The sequence below is a fragment of the Mchenga conophoros genome, linkage group LG3, assembly GCF_057382185.1.
Source record: "Mchenga conophoros isolate Kocher_MC1m ecotype Shallow Benthic linkage group LG3, M_conophoros_male_GT1.1, whole genome shotgun sequence".
NCBI lineage: Eukaryota > Metazoa > Chordata > Actinopteri > Cichliformes > Cichlidae > Mchenga > Mchenga conophoros.
Genome location: NC_140528.1, coordinates 12,649,444 through 12,664,553, shown reverse-complemented (window position 1 = coordinate 12,664,553; position 15,110 = coordinate 12,649,444). Strand labels below are relative to the sequence as shown.

General features: G+C 41.7%; 2 protein-coding genes across 2 annotated transcripts in view; one reads left to right on the top strand and one right to left on the bottom strand.

Annotated features, from left to right (window-relative positions):
- Window positions 1-15,110, top strand: part of LOC146577283 (protein NLRC3-like) — a 682,649-nt gene that overhangs the window by 274,381 nt on the left and 393,158 nt on the right. Inside the window, exon 2 of the mRNA XM_085252799.1 lies at window positions 8,819-8,854. The gene's annotated coding sequence lies outside the window, so the exon portion shown is untranslated. The remainder of the gene's footprint in view (window positions 1-8,818; window positions 8,855-15,110) is intronic.
- Window positions 1-15,110, bottom strand: part of LOC146577293 (protein NLRC3-like) — a gene marked incomplete at its 5' end in the record, with an annotated part of 140,589 nt that overhangs the window by 7,121 nt on the left and 118,358 nt on the right. The window lies entirely within an intron of this gene.

Here is a 15,110-nt window from a genome sequence, read left to right as displayed (position 1 = left end):
ACGGTGGACAGCAGGCTGGTAAGAACAGTGTGACATGACTGTTTAAAGGCACTGAATGTGGTATTTTGCCAGGCTGGGACTTGATCCAAAAGGAAAATACTGAAGAGAAACAGAGAAGAAACAGACTGTGTTTGCTGGAATTCAAGACAACAAAAGGACACTGAGAGAAGAGGACGGTGACCAGTGAGAGGCGAAGCCGGACGAGTTCGACTGTGAGAATACAGGGTGTAATTGGATTGAAATGAAAGCCTGAACTCATGATGGTTTAGAGATGTCCACCGTCACAAACAAAGAGGTAAACAAGAATAGAAAACACACATAGACAAAGTGTTACATGTGAAATTATTTCTGGAAAGAATCAGAAGTGAGATAGTTTTGAATTAAGAAATCAGAGAAAAGATGCATGAATTAAACCTGACTATAACATACAGAGGCAATGAAGAAAGCAGCTTACACTCACTGAACAAAATACATAGGAAAAGCAATGAAGACCTGCTTACACGTATATACATGACATAAGTTGGGATTTCTGACCAGAGAGAGGGAAACGGGTAGTTTAAGCACTTATGATAATAATGAAAATGTCTCAGTTGTGTTTCTATAGGGGCGAAACAGATCTGGATCAATTTTCCACGTGCAGCGGTCGGAAGAAACCTGTAGGTTAACTTGACTGGACATGCCAAGGCAAGTTTCTGGTTGAATTGTTCACAGCGCCATGTCTCCATAAACCTGACAAGTGGGCCCTAACTTCTGGCTGAGGAGCAGGAATAAGGTGGGAACTTAAAATTTGGGTTAGCAAATTTGGGAAAGAGAACTGACGGCTTAAGTGGAGAATTGTGCAGGAGTCTGACACACTGCAAAAGCAACATATGCAAATTCACATACACAAACAGAAAATGCATTAACCTTATAAAGACAAGACAAGCTCATGGAGATTAATGCATAGATACAGATTAAACCTGGCTAAGAACACAAACATATGCAATGAAGAACAGCTTGCTATTTTGTATGAATGATACAATGGTGTGAATGTTTAATAAAATACATTTGAGTTTGTAATTGAGGAATAGAAGAAGCCATATGACAAAGGGAGTTATGAAAACAAAAAAGTGATTAAAGTAGTTTTAAAAATAGTGACTTAGGAGTGCTCTCGTACTGAGTGATCAAAACCAGTGATAACTGTAGAAAGAAATAACATAATTTAATAAGTTGGGAATGTTTAAACATATGTTTCTGTTGTTACAGCTTTTTGAGAGATGACTCAGTATGCACATTAGCTCGAGTGAGTGGTGACGTAGGAGCTTCCTGTATGTGTGTGACTGGGGAAGTGACTTTCAGGAGAGGAAGCATGGCAGACAAGAGAAGTGCAGATGTGGGTAGGAAATTTATAGTTTAGTGATATGTTGTTGTAAGGGGGTTATGTTTTATGCTGAATTGAAGTATGTTACAGAGCATAAGGGGGTGATTTTTGTGTGCAAATTGTGTGGTTTTAATGAGACTTTCGGTGTATTGAGGAGGTGAAATTATGTGGTGGCAAGACTTGTGTGTTTAAGGTTGTTGAGGTTGTTGTGGTGAGGGGTTGATTTTGTCAGTTAGGTTTGGGTTGGTGTTTTTGTTTTTAATAGAGGGAGTTTTAGGAAACATGGACATGTCTGGGAGGGGCCCATTATTTTGTAACAGTGCACTTAAAGAAAACCTGTCAGGTGATTTTGTTTTGTTTTTATGAGCTAACAATCAGCTCTATTTTTTTATTTCTGTTTTAAGCAGGCCTGCAACAGTGAATAACGGCGCTGAAAATATAAGGGGGCTTTCCAGATTTCTATTGGCTGAGGAGAAAGCTACCTGGGGACTATTCAGGACGTAAGTCCCTGTAAAAAGGATTTTATGCGAGTCAATCCAGTCCAAAAGCATAAAGAAATATTTTCCTATGGAAAATAAAAAATGACTGAGCTCATTTTGCTGAGGGTGGAGAATCTGACGCGGGAAGCTCCACTATTAGCAAATACATGGTGTGACTGTATGTGAGTGAGGATGAATAAATGTGGACAAACAATTTGCTTTTACCAGAGAAAATTTCTGTTTTGTTTTGTTGACTGGGGTTAGATTATGGGATTATAGTATATTGTTGGGAGAATGCCAAATGTTAAAGGGGAAATATTTTTTGATGTAACTCAGTTACCATTAATTGTAGAAACACATGACTGATAACTGTTCTGTTTTAAGTTTATTTTTATGATATAGATTGGATCATGAGTGGGGAAACTGAGCATTTTTAAGTTTTGTATAGTATCTTGACACATGAAATGTATCAAGATAAAGGGGGGTTTAGGGTTTAATAATTTAATTGTTTAATAATTTAGGATCATCACCTTTTGGGTTTTTGATCATTTGGATATGGTAAAACTGAAACTGTTATTTTTAAATTAAGGTTAAAGGATTAAAAGTGAACTTGTCACGGTTTGCGAGGCAAGCCGTGTGGAGTTGTAGAAAAGGACCCAAAAGGCGGCAGCTCTGGTGCAGGTGAATATTTATTTACAACGGTGGGCACAAAACAGCACTGGTGGAAAAACAAGAAACCGGAAACCTAAACTGGGTAAGCTAATAACACAAACCAGAAACGAGGATGCAGGGAGGTCCGGGGAAATACACAAGAGACGCAGGGAAACCGAGGGGAAACAACACAGACGAACCAGCAACTACCATAACAGAAGACACAATTTAAATACACCCAGAGAACACAGGGAGATTACACACAGGTGGGGAACACAGGTGACACTGATAAACATAACGAGACAGGGCAGGAGTGAACACAACATTACGCATACTGACGAGAGACTGTCAAAGTAAAACAGGAAGTACACAGAGGTTCAGACAGGAGGAGAGAAAGCACGGGGAGAACACAGACATAACAGGCTGGGGGAAACATGGAATAAACACAAAGAGAGACGAGAGCTCATAAATAGACAGAGGGGCACAAGGGGGTAAGAGTCACAAAGGGAAAAAACACTTAGGGAACACCACAACAGGACACCTCAGAAAACCTGGCCTAAATAAGGAGCGAAAATACAAGGAACCAAGAATACTGGGCCAACATGGCCCAGGACCATGACAGAACTGAATCCTGTTTAGAAGATACAATGCCGGTTTTTCAAAGCTGTGAATAATTCTTAGAGGGAAAATTAGTGAGGGTTGAAGGGGTAGAACAGCTTTGATTTTTTTTGATCTTTAGAAGAAGTGGTTATAATGTAGGCGTACACATACAGATATTACATAGGTTTATCTTTAGGATAAAGGGGGAGCTTGTACGGAGAAATGATTTTTATACATATTGCATTTTGTGCTTTTAAAGGAGTTGTGGCTCAAATTTGTCTCTGGAGGGTCACGAGCCTTTGGCTAGCGCTATGATTAGCCAATCTACTGTGAGGATAATATGAGTTCATGAAGGATTGCACACGCTTACAGACACAGAGTCCAGAAACACACATGACAGTATTGATTCCAGGCAAAAGGCCTCAAATTCATTTAGCTTTTTGACTGAACTTAAAGAAGGACCAAAGAGGAAGGAAAGCATATATTTTGGTTAAGTCTGATAAACTAGAATTAGGAGGTATTGTTACATTAAAGGAGCAAAATGAAATAAAAAGGCTATACCAAAATGGGTTATAACATAGGAAATGTGAGGTTAAAATGAAGTTAACACATAGGAATTGTTTCAAGGCAGCATTTAGCTATGATGAAATGTATACAGGAGTAATTGCTTATATGCTTAAACTTAATTGATTAAAGTGGTTGTTTTCTTTTGGAGTAGAGGAACTTGCAGCAGCGACAATTTGTGCACAGGATGTTGATGATCAGATAAGGGAAAATAGAGCGAGCAACCGGACGTGAAAGCAGGGCTTAAAGAGTTTTAAGGTGATGAGTAACGTTGAAGAGTATACATAAATACAAGTCAATAAGTTAAGAAGATAATTAGGATCAGGCTTTTGATTAAAGAGTCCCAGATAGGATACGTTAGGGAGGTGCAGGAAAAGGTGTTTTGTTTCCTTTGCAGAAGATCTCGGCGACCACAGGAGGGACGAGGATCCTGGAGATCTCGAGGTCCGAGACCACCAGAGAGGGTCTGAGCGAGGACACAATGTATTGCGACCTCTGGTGTTCCAGAGGTCGAGAGAGGGAGTGTGGAGCAGGGAAATTATTTTACTGCTATTGTTAAATAATTGTCATCATTACCATTGCATTAATAATATAATCTGGAGTTTATATTGCATTCAGATGTTTAAACAGTGTGTGTCTTTCAGAGAGACTAAGTTGCAGGCTGACAGGAAGTTGCAGGTTTGCAGAGTGTGCCTTTTGCAGAACTGAAACCGAAAGCAGAGTCTAAGTGTAGGTTATTTTGAGGAGCATTTGAGGACGAGACACAGACAGTTAAGAGGTGACACAAAGAGCATGTGAGGTCAACACATACACACATATTAGTTAGACTTATTTAGAGGAGAGATCAGTTATGTCTAGACAAGAAAGAGGAACAATTCACTTTGAGACAAGAACGGAAAGTACCAAGCCATGAAAATAGAAGATGATTTTCTGGGTGAAAAGTCATGATGATGTTGATCTGATCTATGTATAAAATGTACCGGTGACGCATGAAGGGGCGTCAGTAAACAAACCCTGATGCTATAAAATATCTGTTCATGCTTTGATTAAGTCGAGGACTACTGGCTGTCTGCGTACAGAGTGTCTTCCCACACGTGTGTTCATTAAAATCATTGTTTGACCAAAGACCTTCTGGACCAAGAGTGGTTTGTACTCTCCCTCCTCAATTTTGAACCTTAACACTTCCTCACAGCACCTGTAAGTGGATCAATAGCTTCCTCACCGACCGCAGACAGAGAGTGAGAGTGGGACGTTACACATCTCCAGCCCTAAATCTAAGCACTGGGTCGCCACAGGGCTGCGTGCTTAGTCCACTGCTCTACTCGCTTTATACACACGACTGCACCCCCGCCCACCAGAGCAACGCCATTGTAAAGTTCGCACATGACACTACTGTGGTGGGGCTCATATCTGGGGGAGATGAGTCTGCCTACAGAGATGAGGTGGAGCGGCTGTCTTCATGGTGCAAGGATAACAACCTTCTCCTAAACACGAAAAAGACCAAAGAACTCATAATTGACTACAGAAGACACAAGACAGAAATCCAACCACTAATCATCAGCGACGACTGTGTGGAGAGGGTGGCAGACTTCCGCTTCTTGGGAGTCAGCATAGAGGGAAACCTATCCTGGAGTGTGAATACCTCTGAGCTACTGAAAAAGACACAACAGAGACTGTACTTTCTGAGAGTGCTTAGGAAGAACAACATCACACAGAGACTGCTGGTGTCTTTCTACAGAGCCTCCATCGAAAGCATACTAACGTAAATAAATCTTTCATGGATTCATGTGAGCAGCAGATGAACTTTGTACCAACAACATCTTCAATAACAGAGTCTGAATGAAGCTCAGGTGTTGATGCTGCTCACTGATTGGACGGTTGGATTCAGCTCTGCTCTCAGTCTTTACTGCAGGTGAGTGCAGACCTGTAAAAATAATTTTATTATATTAATAATAACTGAATTTACTTTAAGATAAAAGGCATAATGAGAAAATAATGTGCACTTTAAATCTCACAACACAAACTACACAGTCATAAACCTTTGGTGTGGCATTATATTCGTTCAGAAAAAAGTGCTCTTATTGTGAAAATCTACATCCTCCTCCCCCCTCCGTCCTGCTTCAGGTGGAGTCCCGCCTCCTTCCAGGAAGCAGCTCACCTGTGTGTCCGTGTTTAGTGTCCAGGGCCCTGTTTCAGGAAGCCGGTTTAGTGGAAAAACTGAGTAAGTATACCCTGAGTTAACGAAAACTCTGGGTTTTCGGTTTCACAAAGAGAGTTCAGATGAAGCCTCAGTGAGTCACTATGACGACACACTCCGTGAAGCTAACCTGCCCCCTAGCAGGTTTACTACAACTAACCCTGACTGTCTCCGCCCCTTTGTCGGAAACCTGACAGTAGGAAGTGTCCGACATGGCGTGTCCCTTCCTTGAAGAGCCAGTAGATCGTGAAGCCCAAATTCTCCGCAGAGCTCTCCGCCGGGAGAGAGTGATCAGAGCGCGTTTGGACATTTTATCATTTCCTGATGATTTCCTGTGCGAACGTTACCGTTTCTCAGCACAATCTATAATTTATTTGGATAACATCCTCAGGCCATATATTACGCATGTGACACATCGCGGACATGCTCTCAGTTCATTGCATATTATTTGTATTGCACTTCGGTTTCTTGCAAACGGGAGCTTTCTGTATAATATTGGTGACGCTGAGCACGTTTCCAAGGCTACCGTCTGTCGGGCAGTCAGGAATGTTACAGTTGCACTGAAACCTCTCCTGTACCCGTTTGTGGTGTTCCCCGGTCATAGACCCACAAGATTCATCAAAGAGGGATGCCACAAAATTGCAGGTATCAGGATGACCAAAACTTAATGTATGATGTGGTGATACTTGGACTACTACTTAAATTGCACATTTATTTTCAGGGTTCCCAGGCGTGATTGGCTGTACAGATGGCACTCACATTCCAATCATTGCTCCTTCAGTAAATGAAGGAGACTATGTGAACAGGAAGTCTTTCCACAGCATTAATGTACAGGTACATAGTTCCCTGTAGCATGTCAAACTAACAAATTATTTCATTATAGTAATGGATGCTAATTTGTGTTCTCTGCACTGTGAAGATCATATGTGATGCTGCCAACATTATCACAAATGTGGAAGCCAAGTGGCCAGGCTCTGTCCATGACTCACAAATATTCCGTGAATGTACACTGAGCACAAAATTTGGACATGGTGAGTTGAGAATACTTTAAAATATATAAAGACCAATTGCTCCAGGGACATTTGAACTGAAGTGTACCCTTCTGTCTTAGGAGAGTTCACTGGCTACTTGCTTGGTGATAGGGGGTATCCATGTTTACCCTATTTGCTTACCCCTTACCCTGACCCGGGCCCACAGCAGCGATATAATCTGGCTAATTGCAGGACAAGAGCCAGAATTGAAATGACTATCGGAATGCTTAAGGCCCGGTTCCAGTGCCTGCAAAGACTCAGGGTCACCCCAGAAAGGGCATGTGACATTATTGTGGCATGTGTGATTCTTCACAACATTGCCACAATTAGAGGAGAACACTGTCCTTCTGAACCAAACATCAGCAGTGATCCAAACCATGAACATCCTGACCCTCCCACGGACATACAAGATGGAAGTGCAGTCAGAGACACCATATGTCACAATCATTTCTTTTGACCCATCACCTCAACATGTTGAAAGAAGAATAAACAGATTTTTTGTTCAACTGGCTTTATTGGTCGCCTGTATTTCCTGTACACAAAGTATTAAAAGATGTAAACCTCATAAAGTGTCTCTGTTGCTTCCTCCTCTGTAACAGCTGTCAATGTTTCTTCATTATTTTCCTGTAGTAAAGAAATAGACAACATTGCTGTTCTACTGTAAACTCATATAATCTGTGGAGTATTACTCACAACTGCATGTTGGTCTGGCTCAACAGGAGGCTGCACCAGATGCAGTACACCACCACCATCAACTGATAGAATATGAGGTTTATACAGGTCACTTATAACTTACAAGGGACCAAATGGCAATTAACAAACATACCAATCACCTTACACTTCATTGTCATTATGCTCTCAAAGACAACCAAGGCTGAGGGAAGGCAAGATCAGTCGGAAAATAACTTCACTACAAAATAATCCATTATGGTAAAGAGTTTATCAAATGAATGTGTCGCACTGCAAAGGTGACTGTGAAGAAAGGATGTATGCACATCATGTATTATTTTGAATTTACCCCTTATGTAGGCACTTGTGTCTTGCGGGGTTATTGCCTCAGAGGATGTCCCCGCAGAGATGCCTTCGGCCACAGGGCGCCCACTGTTTTGGCTGAGGGCCAACTGCTCAGCCTCTGTGAGTGGTGGTGGTGGAGGACCCCCACCTGTTTTTCGGGCCTCCGCTTTTTTTCTGTTGGCTATAACGGGCCACATTTGAGCATACAGAGTAAGCAAATATGTACTTGTAATGTGCTCAGATAATTTCAATAAGTGCTTACAGAAAGAAAATTAATGTAGCCTCTAACTGCAATTGATTTACATGGGACAAACAGACCAAGCACTATGGCTCATAATACAATTACACCTTACCTGTTTGGACTATATTTTTATATTTCATTTTTACTTGCTTCCAGGCACGTTTGGGGCCTGTTGGGTTGCACCTGCGCTCACATCACATCACAAAATAAAATGTATAAAATAACAAATAAAATAACATATGATAAAATAACGTGTTAAATGGGTGGAAATCCCTCGATCAATGTTTATATTAACACTCACGCATTGACTCTGTCGGCTATGTTTTGCCATGCATGCTTTTGCAGCTGTGGCTGTGTTACTTTTTTCCGCGGAATTTGCATGTTATCGGCATATGCTGCCATCAGAATTTCGGCCTCAAGCGCTGTGAAATACATTGACCGCGCCTTCTTTCCCTCCGTCTCCATGGTGACTCGCTTAATCTGTGCTCCGCTTATCAGGGCTTTATGTATCCTCGTCCGCGCGCTTCACTTGGGGTTAAAGCAACTCCGCGTTGACTGAACTAATTGTTATCAGCCTTTCTGAAACGGAATATTCCGAGTTGGACAGTTCGGGGTTACTCAACCGTGAGTGTCGTTTTTCACTCTGAGTTTTCCAAACCGGCTTCCTGAAACAGGGCCCAGGTGTGGAGTGGAGCTTGTTGTTGGTGTGAAGAAACTGTAAGTTTGCTTTGTTTCCTCCTTTAACAGTTTGTCTTTAGGAACTTTACTGTTTGTTCAGCTCATGTTTGATTTCTTCACACAACAAACTGTGTGTGTTTGTATTTCCGGTCTCTCCATTAAAGTCAGTGTGCAATGTTTTCCAACAAGGTTGAGTGTTTCCGCCATTTTCTGTTAGTGTGTTTAGTCCTGGAATCAGAGAGATCAGAGACTCTGAACTGATGTTTATATTTGCAGGGACAAAATGAGACAGACAGAAGATTTTGTAAGTATTTACTTTGTGTAGATCTATGTTGGAGAGATTCAACACGTCGGCCTCTGATTAAAAATACTACTTCACACACTTGGCTCTGCTCCAACAGGAAGTAATGTTACAAAACACTCAGGTGTCAGAATAGGTTAATATAGTTATACTAAAACTAAAGTAAACTCATTTAAAAAAAACAACAAAAAACTAAAAAAAGATTTTGAACTTGGAAAACTCTTAAACTAAATAAAATTTCACAGGAAATGTCCTTCTGGTCTTTTTTATTTTGGTTAAAAATACGAATAAATCAAACTTCTTATGAAGCTTATTAGACATCTCTTTAGACGAAGTCATTGTGGTAGTGAAACAAGAGAGAAAGTATCCAAGATAATCGGATAATGACAATTGCTGAATGTGGAAAAATTCATTCTCACGTCATGAATTTTTGCAAGCAGAAAAGAGAGAAAATTTTCACAGTCCTCGTTAGAAGAAATAGGGGCCGCAGGTAGAGCAGTAACAATGTCACTAATGGTGTTGAATAGCACCTTAGGATTGCCTCTGCTTTTTGTAATCAAGTGTGAGAAATGGGCAGCCCTCGCATCTCTGATCGCATTATTAAAAGAAGCTAAAAGGTCCTTAAGATAGGGGAGGTGAACATTTAGATGAGTTTTTCTCCACCTGCACTCCGCTTTACGACAATCACGTTTTAGACAACGAATACTGTCATTTAGCCAAGGAGATTTGGAGGCAGAAACACTTAACCGTCTTAACCGGACAAATTTCATCTAAAACAGAAAGGCAATAATTATTAAAAAGACTGGTTGAGAAATCAACAACATATTGAGGAGATAGCTGTAAGTTAAAAGCATCCACAAATTTCTCCGCTGTGGAGGAGTTTAAGATGCGAGAGCTAACCATCGGTCTGACGGGGGACAAAGGCTCATTAAAAGACAAGTTAAAAACAATAACATAGTGATCAGAAATAAAAATGTCCTCAGAGCAAATAAAATCAATATTTAAACCTGAAGTAAAAACAAGGTCCAGTGTGTGGCCTTTGCTGTGTGTAGGACCGAACACATGCTGAGCAAAATGAAAAGAATCCATAATGTTCATAAAGTCTCTGGTGAATGGGTCGGAGTCATCATCAACGTGAATGTTAAAGTCCCAAACTATAAGCACCCTAGACAGCTTCATAGTAGCGGATAAAAAGTCACTGAGCTCCGATAAAAATAACCTATTAGCCAACCAGATAACCAAGGCTGGGTAATAAAAGTATAGCTATCCGGGCAGAGTTCAATGAGTGATGAATAGTCTACATCCCACTGCCAGGTCTCAGTCAGGAATGAAAAATCCAGTTTTTTAGATATTATAAAATTATTCTACAAGAATGATTTATTAGACAGAGATCGAGCGTTAAAAAGCGCCATATTCAGTGAGCTAGAAGCCTCATTATTGGCAGAGGCTCGAATTAAGGGACGTAAATACACAGGGTTCAAGTCGTCACGCTCATAGAATCCACTCACCGAGGGAAGAAAAAGCCAGCCCGCAGAAGAGTCTGCATAAACGGTGACATGGTCTCAAAGAGCCGGGCCCAGCGTGTCCAAACAAGGGCATGGAAAACAAGTTCCCCTCCAAGGGGCTTTTCTGAACACAGGAGACAACGCATGCTCAACATTGCTTACCACCCAAACCATGCCGCCAGTAAAGCCTGAGCTTTACCTGAAAACCACCTCTTCTCCCTCACCTTTTCCGTGGTCTAGAAGAACTAGACGTAGCCAATAGATGTAGGCTGCCGGGGATTCCCATGATGCATTGAGTTTTTCCTTTCCAGTCACCTTTCTCACTCACTATGTGTTAACAGACCTCTCTGCATTGAATCATATCTGTTATTAACTCCTCTATGTTTTACTTTCACAGTTCAAGTGGGGGAGGTGTCTCCTACAATCTACTCCTAAGTTCACGACACAGTGAGGCCTTTATTATATTGAGGGCAGTGTCAGTATCTCTACAATAGTTCTACATTCTATGTTAACACATTTCTAAACTCTAAAATAAGCTAAACATTCCTACACGCTATATGAATTGAATTGAATTGAATTGAACCACCGAAATCACCTAATGAGAATCCAGCTAACGGAGGAGGGTGGAAAATGCCAGAGGACAACGAGACATCGTGTGGCATCATAGAGGACCAGATGGATAGCAAAGCCAGGCGATCATGCACCTAGGCAGCAAATACATCATTAAAACTGAGTGAGAACAGTAAAGCAGAAAAAAAAACCCACAACAGTAGTAGAGCACAACAAATTGCACCCAGCAGCGGCAGAACCAAACACAGGCACCATCATACCGGAAGCACATGATGAGCAACTGGGGTGGCAAAGGGGGGTGAGAGGTGAGCCGATGTAGACACAGCCATCTTGCCCTGCAGCTATTTGATCCAGTGTTGGGGGCCACTGAAGGAACAAAGGGTATTATTGTACGATCTACTGTACAATATAAAGTGCCTTGAGGTGACTGCTCTTGTGTTTTGGTGCTACATCACACAAACGGCACAAATCTGCCACTCCATAGTTCATGGTAACGGACTCACAGCTGGACCAACGAAGCCGAGTGTGCCCGCCATTCTGAGCTACGTTCCTGTTTGTGTACTTATAGTTTGTACTTTGTGAACTCTTGGTTCTATGGTAGGTCTTAAAGGGTTAAAGGTACCTATAAATAAAATTTTATTTTATTTATTATTAGTGGTATTAATAGTTTAAATTAAAGCTACACAATCAGAAAACACCAGTCTGACATTAACTTAATTTAAGAAGAAAGTTCTCTTACTGTGAAAATCTGCTGCCTCTAACAGCCTCTGGTTGGTTTCACATTAATCCTGAACTTGCAGGCACTTACTGGATGGAAAAAGCTTCTCATAACCATTAAATCAGTCTGTGTACAGGAAACTCAGTATGAATAATTAGTGTGAAGCGTTTAACTCTTCTGATCCTCTTTGAATCATGGATCAGCTGAAATATTTGAAAATGTTGTTCAGACTGACATTTGGACAGCACACATGATGAAAGGAGGATTTCAGCTGATGTGCACATGAATGATTTGTGTTTCCTCTGCAGGTAGAAAGTGTGTGTGAGCTGATGTGAATTGAGCAGCATGGATCAGTGTGAGGACAGAGAGGAGGGAGTCCCTCCCTCTAAAAGCACTCTGTGTGGGGAACATGAGAGCCAGACCAAAGCTCAGAGGTGAGATGACCATCTCTAACTGTCCATGACTCTTCTCCATGTCACAGCTCAGCACTCACATCACTGCTGCATCATTATTCACAGGAACCAGCCTGGACCTCCACCCAGCTCTGTGTCCTGTAAGAGTGATGGGTCTAAAGATAACACTATTATTACTTTTGAAGTCCAGCATCCGTCTGCTGCAGAGAGGTGAGCTGTTAGTAACATGAACTCTTTCATTTAACTGCTTGATGTTTATGCATATAAACTGCAGTGCAAACACGTCATTCCCTCAATCCTATTTAAAGTGTCTCTTAAAAACAAGCCTTTTGTTTCTGATCAACTGAAGATCCACTTCAGCAAACAGTAAGTGACCAGACCATGAGTGATGCTCATTGTCATGTTTTCTTCTATCAGTCAGTTTGTGCTGTCTATAGGAGCAAGTTAGAGGAGGTAACACTAACTTTGCTGCACAGATTTCACTTTTATTCATAAAACTCAGAGCATCAAAGATGGCCCAAACACTGTTATTTAACTTCTACAAACTAAAGTCACTCTCCACTTTTCTCTAGTTTTCTGAAAATCCATCAAATAAAAAATCAAACTACAATCTGCCAAAATGTAGAAAAAAAACATTTTGACGCATGTTCAGTCATCCAGGTAAGTAAATCCCTAAAAGTTGATTCTGTTCATCTGACCGCAGCGTTTACAGTGGGAGAAATGTTTCATCGCTCATCCAAGTGACTTCTTCAGTCTCAGCTGACTGCAGTTTTCAATCTTATAAACAGTACATTTACATAATGACTGAAACCAGCACACTGAAGGAACAATGGGCTGGGAGGTCAGGTCCTTGATCATTAATATGCAAATTCTCATGACCATTGATCAACAACCACAGATCAAATGGTACTTATGGCCATTGATCAGTTATTATTGATGTTGTTCTCAGACGACATGGCCATTGTGGGTCAGTTGTCGGAGGGAAACAAACTGGAATACATGGGGGGTCGTCAGCTGGTGTAAACAGAACCATTTTCACATCAGTGCCAGCAAGACAAAGGGGCCTATTATACAAGTGAACACCCAGGGTTTGGACATTGAAATGGTGGAAGAGTACAAATACCTGGGTGTTCACCTCAATAACAAACTGGACTGGTCCACAAACACAAATGCACTTTACAAAAAGGGTCTCAGTCATCTCCACCTGCTACGGCGGGCAACTGAGATCCTTCAGGGTGAACGGGACACTCCTAAGGATGTTTTAAGACACTGTGGTGGCGTCTGCTATCTTTTCTGCTGTGGTCTGCTGGAGTGGAGGAATGGCATATATATATATATATATATATATATATATATATATATATATATATATATATATATATATATATATACACACACACACATATATACATACATATATACACACACAGTGGGGCAAAAAAGTATTTAGTCAGCCACCGATTGTGCAGTGTTGGATTCTGCTTTTGCTTTAGTACAAGATGGTGAAGAGTTGTTTGCTCAATTCCCGAATACGTTACAGGATCCAGGTGAGAAACCCTCTGCTTTTTTGCAACGTTTACAACTCACATTAAACACTGTGATGAAAAGAGGTGGTATCTTGTCTTCAGACTTCAACAAACATTTACTCAAGCAGTTTTGTCGAGGATGCTGGGATAGCGATATCCTGAACAAACTACAGTTGGAGAACTTGAGGAGCGATCCCCCATGTTTTGCAGAGCTCCTCCTGCTGCTTCGAACTGAGGAGGGTAGACAGCTGGCCAAGGAGAATCTCATGAAGAAGCACCTAACTGCATCCAAGCCTCGTGCCGCTGTTCATTCCCAGAGCACAAGTGCTTGTAGCCATTCAGACACCAAAGCTATTAATGAGCTGAAGCAACAGATGCAGAAACTGCAGAGTCAAATGGCTGCTCTTCTCTCACAGAATTCTCAATTCCCCAGGCCAGCACCACCTCGACTCAGATCAGCACAACCAAGACCCAGCAGCAGTGCAACCAGTTCCCGGCCTAGAGCAGGCTACTGCTTTAAATGTGGAGAGGATAGGCACATGTCAGCAGGATGCGCCAACCCTCCGAACCCGCCACTGGTTCTGGAAGAGAAGAAACAACTTCAAAAAAGACAGCAGGCTTGGGACAGCAATAACAAATCATCAAACTAGAGGCAGTCTCTGTGGAGGGACAGACGGAGGCTGCAGTCGACCCATGTCCCAGTTACAAGCAGGATGGACATTCCATCACATTGCCTAAAGGACTCATTGGAACCAGAAGCACAGCACAGGTCACGGTTGGAGGAACTGTATTCAACTGCCTGTTAGACACTGGGTCTCAGGTAACCACCATCTCTCACTCCTTCCACCATGATTATCTTTCTGACCATGAGATACAACCTCTGAAAAATCTCCTGGAGATAGGAGCAAATGGCCAAGCTGTTCCATACCTTGGTTATGTGGAGCTGAACGTCACTTTCCCTCCCGACTTCTTGGGTTCCACCACAGCTGTTGACACACTTGCCCTGGTAGTTCCTGATGTCCAATCAGCTCAACAGCCGTCAATACTGATTGGTACAAACACTCTGGACTTGGCACCAATCAGCTCAACAGCCGTCAATACTGATTGGTACAAACACTCTGGACTTGGCATATGAGAAAGCATTCTCAGACCAACAACCCTCCATTCCAGTGCCACATGGATACAGAGCGGTGCTGAGAATCCCTGAGCAATGATACAGACTGGCCAACAGTAACCATCACGGAATCATCAAGCTGCACACT